Below are 12,569 nucleotides of genomic sequence, written 5' to 3'. Positions count from 1 at the left end.
TTTACACCGGAGGACTGCTACCGCAATAGCGTTTCACGAGTCCGGTATTAGGGTAAACGCAAGTGCAAGTGGACAGGGCCTGGCCGTTTGACCCTTGCTGTTTCACGGTCTGCACGGTGCAGCCAACTGGTGGCACCGTGCTCAACCAAACACAGTAGCAGTAATGAAATGTATTCTTATTTGCTGCTTGTGTAAATATTTCGCAGGATCGCAATCGATAAAACGTTGTTTTTGTAAATGTTTAAGATGTTTTACACTTGATTAGAGCAATATTAGCTCACTGCACCGCTGCACCAGGGTGCACAGCCAATCTGCGCAGCGCCACTGCACCAGGCAATCTGCGTTACCTCTCGAAGCGTCGCGCATTTCGAGCCGTTTACACAACCAGTACAGCATCAAGCGCATACACGGAAGAACACAAGCCTTCAATTCATCAGCCCTTCCACGTGCCATTGTTCTCTGGAATGATCTACCCGATAATGTTGCATCCATATGCAACCATCAATCATTCCATGATCAGCTGCGCGAATACGTTCAAGTGACACCGTGACGTTAAACCTTCTCTTGTATAAACATCGCGCTTTTTGGCTATTGTGTTTTTGTAAACCCCTGCTTTATTTCTTTAGTCATGTGTCAGATATTGGGGCTGTATTTATATACTGCAATTACTTTGTTTGTTTTGCTCTAATGTTTGTTGCTGCTTTTTAGTACTAGCCCTGTGCAATGTTTTCCCTTTGCTTTTTTGACCTGTATATTTGCATTTCGTATAATATCCTTGTTCGTCCGCCTTACTCAATGGCCTCTGGGCCCTGTAAGGTATTATAAATAAATAAATAAATAAATAAATAAATAAATAAATAAGCTGTACCCAATGCGTCTACAAAATTTGACCGAACCGTTTCAGGGGCCCTTTAAGCATTGTTTTCTATAAGTGTAATATAATTTGTCCGTTATGTATGAGCAGATGCAAGAGCTATAGGTGTAAATGTCACTCTTCGCAAGCAGCGAATTAGCCTGAGATAGTACTTAAGAGGAATCTTCAGCTCGGGCCCAACACCGACGCCGCCTAATCAAATGCATGTGAAACGCAGAAACGCTTTTCTGAGGTAAACCCTGGAAGGATTTTAATGAAACCTGTTGATTTGTGTGTTGAAGGCAACTCCTAGTGACTGTTGGAAGCGGATTCCCCAGTTAGGTAGTTAGGTGCTGAAGTCATCAAAAGAAATTTTCAAAAATTGTAAGTTTTTGAAAATAATTGAAGCCCAAAGTTTACAAATTCGTAGCTCTGCACCAAAAACCGATATCCCCAGTTCTGTAGATTGCAACCATTACATCACCTAAAGCGGAGAAATATGATATGTCAATATATATCCTACGAGAACTTGTCATAATGTTTGCAAGGGTTTTGGGAAAGTATTGCTCACAAATTATATGGCTACTTGAGAGCCATGCACAATATATCAAATTTGCCCGCTTTAGTTGTGCTATTAGGTGCCCGTTACAGAATTATGTTATCATTTTCTAATTGTTGAGCGACAGAATCGTAAACGTGATAATTTCATTTTCTGAAAATTTGCAATTTTCGGCAATTCTTATTAAAAAATTGATGACCTAAATACAAAAATTCGCAACGAACAGTCACTAGATCTAAATTTTTTCTTTTAAATGCAGCAAACCTCATCAAATCTAGTGCAGCCTTTGCCAAAAAAAGTATTCCTCTTTTTCCATGTATTTAGATAGGAGGCCCCGAGATAAAGCTTCCTCTTAAATGAATTTTAATAACTCTATTCAATTGTCATTTCACTGATTAACTCACTGATGGAGTCAGACCTTTATTTGCGATCGAGTCAGTCATTGAGTACAGGAGTGCGAGTTATATTGGCGATCGAACAAGGCATTCAAGGTACAAGGGCTGTTCAACAAGTTCAAAGCCTAAGTAAGATTTACTAATTGGCTATATCAATGCAGTACTAAAATGTATTATAGTATTATAATATATAATGTAGGGACACTTGGTGGCAATGGTTGGCGCGATTGAGAGCATCAGGCACCCAGCCACGACTATTTTTATGAGATGGGCCAACGCTATGACAAATACTCATACATGTGTAACATATTTGTGCGGAGATTGTCTGACAACAAAGGCGGCGCAAGAACACCTCCAGCTCTTTAAGTTGGATATGGAGTCGATGAAAGACAGTTTTCCATTGTGTAAATCCGCCATCAACTAGCAAGTTATTAAGACCACTAGACACATGATGGCTGTTCAGGTTGTTACAAAATTGGAATTTGTTGTTCGACCCCTAAGAAGGATGTGGTTCGAACATTTCAGCGTGCCTGAATATGTCCACGTGGGGAAGCCAAACAATTAACGCGTGAAATAAAGAAAAAAGATTATGGCTCTTCCGTAATTGAGAATAGATGTAAGCATGAAATGGCCACCGGAAAAGCATACTGGCTGGAGATGACGCTAGCCACTATGTTAAAATGGGTTCCAACGGCACACTCCACCGTACCACACCACAACACACGAAGCTGTTTTGAACTGAACCTCACTGCAACTGTCGTTTCGGCCAAACAGCTATCCGTGGCGCGCAGGGCGCTGTCGGATTAGTCAAGCACAGTGGCGCCATCTGTCGAGGTGGGGCAAAATCCGTGCCGCACAACTCGCGGACCGCTGGCGTTGAACAGGCAACGCTATCTCTGCGCCAACAAATGACGATCAAGTATATGGTGCCCTGTATCTGCCTTTTTGAAGTCGCTATTGAAAATGACAGCACTTCAGCGTACTAGAAGTTACAGCTTGAGTGATATTGTGAACAAACATTAGGAAGAACTCGGAAGCAATATTTTTGTGACTTGTCTGGGCAGTAGTGGGAGTGTTAACAGGCGCCACCACTTTTAAACCTTGTCTGCGGATGTGGAACATCCTCCCTGCCGCAGCCGTCACGAGTACGTGACCTTCTTGGTCGAAGGCAACTGGTCAATAAATCCACACATGCCACCTCAAGGCATCAATGTTGCCGGAATATAGATCCTCGTTATGTATTAAACGAGAAGAAATGGCGTGAACCGAACCCCTAGGTTAAACCCATTTCTTCGGGTTTATATATATATATATATATATATATATATATATGGTGTCTCAGCGACCACGTTCGCATATTTTTTTAAATATTTCCTGTGGCAGATAGCTCAATTCTAGTCCATGAGCTGGTCTCTTCACAGAGGCGAAACATACGTTTGGTGGCAGTAACGAAAAAATACATAGGAAGAGTCAATCATCAAAATACTGAAGAAGCGCCGCGGCTCTTACACACGAACACTCTGTCCTTACGATGAGTGAAATTGATGGGCCTGCCACGTGTACTTGCATGGAATAATGAAAGATCACAAGTTCTTTGAAGATAAATACCTCGCAGTCAACTTGATATTGGTACTCTTTCGTCGAGTACTCCTCCATCCCCTAGATGTATACAGTATTGTATACGAAAGCAGGTGCAGAACGCACCTCGAAACATCCGCTTTCATCCTCTTTCATTGTAAGTATGATTTACCAATGGGCTATGACCCCAATGACCAATGACACACTCGTGGAGCTACTCGGTCTCATTGGCTCGATTGTCGGTTCCCGTCAGAAGCTGTGGAGGATACAGCTATAACTGCTGCTTTCCGAAAAATGAAGGCTTTGACTGCCTAGAGCATATTACTGCTTGACCATGCAGCCCTGACCATGCAGGGCTGCCATTTTGTATAACAATGCGTTTTCTAATGCTATTCCTTGTCTCTCGAGGCAACGCAAAATCCGCGCCGCGATTCTCACGGACCGCTGGTGTTGAACAGGCACCGTCGTTTCAGCGCCAAAAGATGACAATCAAGTGTATGGTACCCAGTATCTGCCTTTTTAAAGTCGCTATAGAAGATGACAAGACTTCAGCGTACTAGAAGTTACAGCTTGAGTGATATTGCGAACAAATATTAGGAAGAACTCGGAAGCAATACTTTTGTAACTTGTTTGGGCAGTAACTAGCGTATGTAATGCGGCCCCGTAAAACTGGTTGGGGCCAGAGAATGCATTTTCTTCAGTTTTGACTGTTTGCCCGAATGATCTCGTTTTGTTCTCGCAGCTTGCCTGGATAACGCCTCTGGATTTCGGCTCAAGGTCACTTAAACGTCGCAGACGACAGGAGCTAAAAGCTATTCATAGTTAAACATCAGCGGAACCCATCTCACGATTAGGCTGATTGCAATGCGTTTAGCACTGAATTAATATAGTGAAACAATCTATTTTAACCATCAAAACGAGTTATGTCCGAGGCGTGTACTATAGGTATAAACATACGTCGATACATGGATAGGCAGAGAGTTCCATAAGAGGCCGCCATCAGCCGAGTTTCAATTGGGTCCGTGACCTAATCCAAACAGTGCAGCCTTGATTACAAGTGCCGCTATAGCTTTCTACAATTCACTGGGTTGGACGCACGGCTTTACAGATGCCACAACGCTGTGAACATGTATATACGCACCTCCTCCTCATATCATCATCATCATTAATCAGCCCTTCTCCTTGCCGTCCTTTTTCCCCACAGTAGAGTAGCAGGTCAGAGCAAGCTATAGGTCAGGCCGACCTCTCCGGCGTTCTGTAAATACCTCACTGTGCCCAACAGGGCACAATGTCCGCCGTAGTAGGGATATTCGTACTAGATTTTACCACCTGGGTTTCCCCTATGTTGACCTAAATATGAGTACACGAGCATTTTCGCATGCCAGCAGCATCGAATTGTAGTCTCCGAGGACAGGAGTCGAACCCGCGACTTGGTGCTCAGCAACGCAACTCCATAGTCACTGAGTCACCGCGGCGGCTGAAAGAAAAAAAAGTGAGTGTAATTTGTTAATTAAATGTTATTCATTGCGTGCATCGATGAGAGTTATCACGGGCAGTTGGTGATTGTGGACGAGAAATTTTGTTCGCCCTCGCGGTATGAATGGCAGGACACGAAATCGTGGCATGGAAGCGCGATTATTGACTAGAGCTATCAACGTTCGAGACAGCATCTACATTAAAACAAGGTTGAACAGAATTATCTGGGCGAGTATGTTGTTCAGTTGATTCATTACCTTACAATGGAAGCTAGTGTAACAAGGGCCTACTGCGCCGATCGGGTACTGACTCCTTTCCATGAGGGCAGCACTGAGAAGCGCTAAGGAAATTTCTCAAACAGTTCGCTTGTTCATTAAAGCCCACCTGGCCAACAGGTTCCACATTCCATCAGCCATGGTGCAGGAATGCGTGGTTGGACCTCTTTGACTACACCTTGCTGCTGACGGGTTCTGTCGACTTTCAAGTTTCAAGAGGTAACTTCGGTCGCACCGATTCGGGAGTGATCACCAATAAAAGCCATGTGAACACTTTCAACAGCCGTGACAAATGTATCTCCTCGTCAGCAAGCAGGCAGAACTGCGAAAAAGGAAAAGAAAAGAAAGTCAAGTGCTGTAAGAAGGGGGAGAGGAGGAGATGTTGTATATTAAAAAAAAACTGACTTGCATCTATGGCGCATGTGGGAGTTACTAATCGTCCTTTATAACATACGTGTTTACCAAAAGAAAAATCCGCTGCTAAATATAAAGCGTGTTCCTTTTGAGAAAGAGGTCCTGAAGCTGCCAAAAAGTGGCAGTGATAGCTAAAGCCCGGTTTCTAGCAATAAGACCCGCGAGCATAATTTATCCTTATTACCATTCTTTAAATTACAAGATGCAATAGGCAGAGGACCTAATTTTACGGATGTGCTATTTCTCGGCGTAAGAGTTAAAAAAGTGTGCTGGATTTAGACTGTCAAGCAAACGAAAGGAGCGCAACAAAAGTATTTACCCTGAAGAAATAAAGCACCTTCCGTTTCAGAATCTGTGTCCCCAAGAAGCAAATAAAAGCGAGAAAATTATACACTATGGATTGGCATAGTTGAAAGAATTACAGAAGCTACAAAACAACAACTGAACTGGGCAGCTACTACTAAAGCCTCTGACGTCCTTAAGTACACGAGGCAGCTTCCTTCTTCCAAACATAGCCGAAAGACAGGCTTCATCCCTCAAGCGTTAATCCTGGCTTAGTACTGACATCTCCTTCTTAAAATTCTTTTCAACTGGCTCATTTCACGGCAGAACAAAGGGAGATTTTCACGTCAGAGACATGCAGTGTGCCAATCTTAATTTTTTCGAACAAGGAAAACTGTACGGCACGACACTTCCTGTTTCTCATCTAAAACACTTTATTGTTTTGGTAACGCGACGCAAGCAGCGTGCGAGCGTTTTGGCCGATATAACTGCATCGCATGCTACACCAATTCAGATATGTTGTATAGGCATTTTCCTAAGACATTAATAAGATAAGCCTGAACAACACTCTCAGTTTCAGTTGTTTGAGTACGGCTAAGGAGTGATATTTGTTTCTAACGAGCCCTATTTCGTCGAGGTGTGAAACAGAATATTGAGCTCTTACGAACTAGAACGTTTGAGCACTTAACCTTTCACAATTTCTGCCAGCAAATAATCTCCCCAGCTGCCTCTGATTAAAGCCTAATAATATAACATATTTAATAAGTTAATCTGCTTGCACTGCGTATATTCGATGAAGGTCACTAGTAATGGCGGTAGACGTCTGGTATTTGAGAAAGAATGTCATGAAACTAAGCCATGGTTGACGACTCTCCATTCCATATTTTAGATGCTTAATTTGACGGCAAATGATTTGGTGACGCTTAATTATATGGGGATACGTAAATTCAACGTAAAAATATTGTGAGTATTTGTTATACCCAAAAACTAGTTTTGAATCATGTTAGAGCTTATCCTGCCAATTCAACAATCAAGTCCGCGAATAGAACTACGAGAATACCAAGGCTATTAAATCCTTAAATTGCGTCAGCTGCACGCGTGATGATTAAGTGATGGCTCCGCCTCTACAGTTAAGAAATTTTGCATTCAGTGAAAGCATATGCGGAGTCGGCTTTTCAGTTCCATGCAGGCGTCTGTCAGGTCTATCGGCGCGGCCGAGAACGGTCACGGAACGCTATCACCATCGAGATACACTGCGTGTGATGCGAGGAAGACCACCTCGCGTATTTTATCTTGTCACGTGGTTTAAATTCTCCGGCATCCTCGCCCATCTATTACGTCGGCTACGCACCCTGAGTGCACGTCATCACATACTGCTGTTGCAGTAGCATTACGTGTAAGCTGTTAGAAATAGATGAGAACTGCAAATGCTCTTAGGCACCCGTTCCTGCGACGAGCGTCATAATCGTCGTCCGACCTCGTAACTGAGCGAATAAGCCCAGCGAAAGGTGAGAGCGAACGCGAAGCGCAGCAGGGCATGAAAAAAATTGGAGGACGCTTAAGCTTCGCCTTCAAGAGTGGAACGCGACAGCGTTGCCGTCGACCCGCCAAGGGGTGTAAGACAATGCGCTCAGACAGTGATCACTTACGAGGCGCCCCGCATCGGACTCTGCGCCCACCTATCACGCGGTGAGCGTCGAGCAACGCAGCGTTCGGCGCGGCAACGAAACGCGCGCCTGAACAAACGGAACGAAGCAAAGAACTCGGTGTCTCGGAGGGGGAAACGATCTACGCCAGCCAAACGTCGTGATCGGCACGGGCAGAGAGATAGATAGATAGTAATCTAAAGAAAGGAACGGCGCTTGATTCTGCAACCCGTGTGGGAGCACGGCGAAGCGTCGTCAGGGGAGAGGGAGTCGGGGACGCGAGGCGCCTGGCACCGGTCCGCGCACAGCCCCAATGCGCGCGCGGCGCGCCACCTGTCGGGGCAGCGCCGTACATTGAGAGGAGGGGGTCTATTGTTTGCCGCAAGATGGCTCTGCGTGTGTGGTAAGCGCAGAAGAAATGTAGCGGAAACGTACTTCGCTATTCGTGTAAATGCGACTTCTGTAAGTTACATGCTCATAATTACCGATATACACCGCAGTATAACTTTCTACGGCTCGTTTCTAAGGCAACACCGCATTCACTAGACGCGCTTTTGTACCGCTTTCAAGCATCGAACTCGTGGCTGAGTGGTAGCGTCCCCGTCTCACACTCCGGAGACCCTGGTTCGATTCCCACCCAGCCCATCTTGGAAGTTGCTTTTTATTTATGAAGTGCCTGCCATGATTTATCGCTCACGGCCAACGCCGCGGACGCCGACGCCGACACCCGACACCGACGCCGACGACACCGGCTTTTCTGCGACACGAGCTCCTTAACGCTATCGCGTTAAAAAGCAGCGAAGGAGAAGAGAGTGCGAAGAGAAAAGCGGAGGAGAAGGGTATGGCGAAAGCGTGAGGAGCAAAGCGTAGTGCCACGCAAGAGGGGCTTTGCGGTGCCGTTGACTACGAGATGGCGCCAGAGAAGCCCGTGGTCTGCATGGAAACAAATCACTGCATGGGGGGAGTTTGTCTACGGCGGCTGCTGTGAAACGCGCCCACGCGTCAGGCACGCGCTTCCTCTCGCGATCTCCCGATTAACGATGTAGTTGCGCCACACTTCGCTCTGTTTGCAACGGGCCGCGCGAGACAGATGGACCGCGCCAGCCAATATATCGCGAAATGAAAACACGTATACAGTTGCGCTCAAATTTCACATTAGGGAGTATCGTAATCGTCGGTGAATATTTTAGGAAAAAGCCGTGGTTCGCAGCAAAAGTCCCGGCACACGTTTACTGCAAGCTAATTTGGAGAAGTGGGCACAATCTCCCAGGAAAATCAACACAGTCTGCTCCAAAAGAAGTTTTTAAGTATTTTGGGATGAAGAAGGGGTTTCGAACGTTGAAGTCAGACCACCCGTATTACGCGATAATGAGAAGAAAATGCTGGCATGTAGTGATGACTAGGAAGTGCTTTCGTGTTGTTTTATGCGAGTTAAATTTAGTTGGGTTCATAATAAGTCATCAAGGCTTTAACAAATTTAATGGGAAGCAATTATATCCGTCTTTTTTAAATAGATGCCTTTGAATAATACTGAAACAGTTGTCTCGCATTTAATTTGCGAAGATTTTCTAGTCTTGGAAGAGAAAACATGACTCAATGAGGCAGCGAAATGGTGCGTTCTGGATGCAGTCGACCCTGAACTAAAATTGAGACCTTCTGTTAACTTACCGAGGGACGTGGGGACTTTGTTTCATCGATTTCGGCTTGGTACGGCCTTCGCTAATAAATTCCTGCATAAAATAGGGCACGTTGCTTCATAATCGTGTTTGTGATGAACCAGAGAGGACGCCTCACATGTGCTGTTAACTTGCGAGCTTTATGCCCAGCAGAGGCGAAAACTGTGCGTCAAGAGCAATGGGAAGTGCTACGCTCTCTGTAATGATTGTTCTCGCGCTGTGGCATTCTGTACAAGTTTGCTGTGTGGAACTTTTCTTTTTTCGTGCGGCATAGACTCAATGTACTGACAATGTCAGCCATGTATTAAGGGGGAGGGGAGAAGGAGACAGAATGGCCCGGGCCCTCCCTATCTACCCACGAAATGAAACTCTTCGTATATTTTCGCAAGCGAAAGGGGAGTACGAGTAGAAGCCATAATGCACCAATTTATGGCACCTGCTCGCCTGCAATGACGCCAATTTACACCACACGATGTCATAGGTATTACAGAGGTATTACAGCATTATTGCTAAAGTCATCGCTCCGACTCGGGCAACAACGTCTATACTCTCTGTTTCGTGGTTCCTTATTCCTTTCGATACAAGCAGCGAAAATTCATTTTGTAATTACGCAGAGCGACCGAGCTGAGTGATGTGCGAACGCACCACGGGTGGTTGAAACACATTAATATTGGGCCGGTCACTCTCCAGCAGACGCGAACCACATTCATACCTTATATTCACGGTTTGAGAGCCTTTCTCGAGCATGGCTTAGCAAGCCATCAAACAACACTGCAGAGCTTGCAATTTATCCTACGCAGTCATGCCGCCAAAGTTAACATTACGCCTGCACAGCCCACCTTTAAATTTTACGTGAAAGCTATGAGAACTGCACATGTCCGTATGCTAAAAGGGAAGCGGGAGACCTGGAATGCAAGAAGCCAGGCCATTCAAGGAGAAAATCTGCCACGCTATGCGACTGACGCTCTCGTTGCATGTCAGAGACCTGTTCACGAAAATCCACAAACTTCACAAAATAATGACAACCGTCCCCGTGACGACAGCTGCTGTAGAACCCTAATAAGAGTAAGGTCATTTTGGCGGGACTGGATGGCTAAAAAGCGGGTCAATTGCGAGAGGGAGGGGGGAGGGAGACTGGCTCTCACGTGTATTCACCGGCTGCCAGTCAGCTCCGACGAAGTTATCTCCGCCTTTATAGCGAAGCCATGCAGAACAAAAATTTTGATGTGGAGCAAGAACTTCAACTAGGGCCATAGCTACATCTTGTCAAAGAAAAAAGAACTGAGGGATCGTGCCGTTATGACTTTTATACGATTTAAAATACGTAGGTGGCAGACGGCTCGGCGTAATGGAATCATCACGCCGTCTCCTCGTTACATAGTCTTATGTCTGCTAAATCAGCAAACACATACGTTGTTAAATTGCTCAAATAAATACTAGTAAGCTGAGCTTGTACCATAGTCTGTAGCTGTCGTGCCTTCCTGTTGCTTGCCCCAGCGCTCATTGTATCATTCACCAGTCTGTTGGAGCTTTAAAGTTTGTGTAGTGCATTAAAAGACGAAGCTATTAACAAACATACTTTAGTTTCCTGGGCAGGACGAGGCCAGAGGAAACTCTGGTGGAGGTCCGAAGCGATTGTGACGTGCATATTGATCCTCCAAGCTGGGTGCAGCGGTGAAAGACGAATCGAATCATCTAGTAGCTGGTCCCCTCCGAAGTTTTCCTCAGGATGACTGGCGCTCGATGGGAGAGCAGTCACACTTGATAAAGCGGATGATTAGAGGCATTGGGGTCGAAAAGTCCACAACCTATTCTCAAAATTTCAATGGGTATACGCGAGGCCATCTGGATTGAGGACTCCAGCTGCGATGAGAGTGCTAAGTAGGCCACTTTTGGTAAGCGGAATTGGCGTTGTGGGAGGAAGCAAACGCCGGGGTAAGGCACCTTAATATGGAAGCTCATGATAACCCATGAAGGGTTTTGGTTCTCTAAGACAACAGGACGGTGGCCGTGGAAGTCGGAATCCGCAAAGGGATGAGTAATGATTCACATGCCGAAGCAAATAGACTCGAAATTGGATGACGCTCTCGCGTCGCACCTATTCCAGGCCGTGGTCGACAGAGAAGCCCGAAAAGTGAGGGGGCTACACCACGTCGAGTAGGAGGGCGTAGGGCGTGAGCCTGCCTGGAGCCACTGGTGGTGCAGATGTTGCTGATAGCAGCAAGTACTGGAAGAGAGAGCAATGATCCCAGCTACACATATTTATTGCATCCATGTGTCATGTTCCTGCACTAATTTACTTCCTTATATAACAAGCTAGACGCCCTTTATATCATAGTATATCAGGAGAACACACGCAAACTTGAAAGTAGAAAAAATCGAGAAGCATACATAGACAAAGCGACAGGAAGGTGGCTGGACTAACAACTGAACTTCATTCATGACAACGACATCCCCCAAGTCAGTACTGAACATGCGCAAGGCACAACACAACAAAAACACAGTTAACACCTTATCTATACACGTCTACACTTATAAAGAAATAAAAGCTCTTTCTTGGTGAGGAACACAGAAGGCGCGCTTACAGACTTCTCGGGGCCAAGTTTATTGATGCGATAGGCTTCAATCAACTCTCTTTCCTGCTCAGTCTTAGCCTTCCCCAAGATTGATACCTCACTGAAGATGGGATTACACCCGCACTCCTTACAATGCAGCGGAAGATTACCTCCTGTGCCTGTGGGTATTAGATTCGCATGCTCACGCATCCGATCATTCACACAGTAAGCAGTTTGCCCTCTGTAACCTCTACCATTTTTTAAAGGAATACTGTACACTACACATGTGTCGCACGTGCGGTGCTTCACGACATGTTTGGTATTGCACGTACTCTTTTGTGAACTGCGCTGCGAGAGCCTCATGCAAATTTTTGCAAGCTTACAAGGCGCAGAACAAACCAATTTGATGTCGTTTCTTGCCGCAACATTTTTCAATCTGCGTGAAGTGCCATGTACATACGGCATATAACCAACAAGTTCTTTTCTATTTTGTCTCGCACTTTGCAATACCCTCTGTTTTTCATCTTCAAACGCTTGTGCACATATTCAGCCACTGCACTGATCAAAGTCTTTAGATAGCCTGCCGCTAACAGTCTCCTCTCTTGCTGGGCGGCACCGTCTTGCATTACATGCGTACAACTCTGTTCCATCGCCTTCTACAAGCACAAAAAGGCTATGCCACGCTTGATCAGTTTCGAGTGAGCGGATTCGTACGGTAGCAACGTCTCTTTAGTTCTTGGATTATAAGCCCAGCAAATTTGACCTTCCAAAAGAACCTTCCAACACGCTTCTGCCATGAGCCTTCTTCTGTCACTATAGTTCTCATAGGGCAGTCAAGTTTGTGCGTTTTCACAGTGAAA

The sequence above is a fragment of the Dermacentor variabilis genome, chromosome 1 (genome assembly GCF_050947875.1).
Source record: "Dermacentor variabilis isolate Ectoservices chromosome 1, ASM5094787v1, whole genome shotgun sequence".
Taxonomy (NCBI): Eukaryota; Metazoa; Arthropoda; class Arachnida; order Ixodida; family Ixodidae; genus Dermacentor; species Dermacentor variabilis.
The sequence above is the reverse complement of the archived record's forward strand: the minus strand, read 5'-3'. Positions refer to the sequence as shown.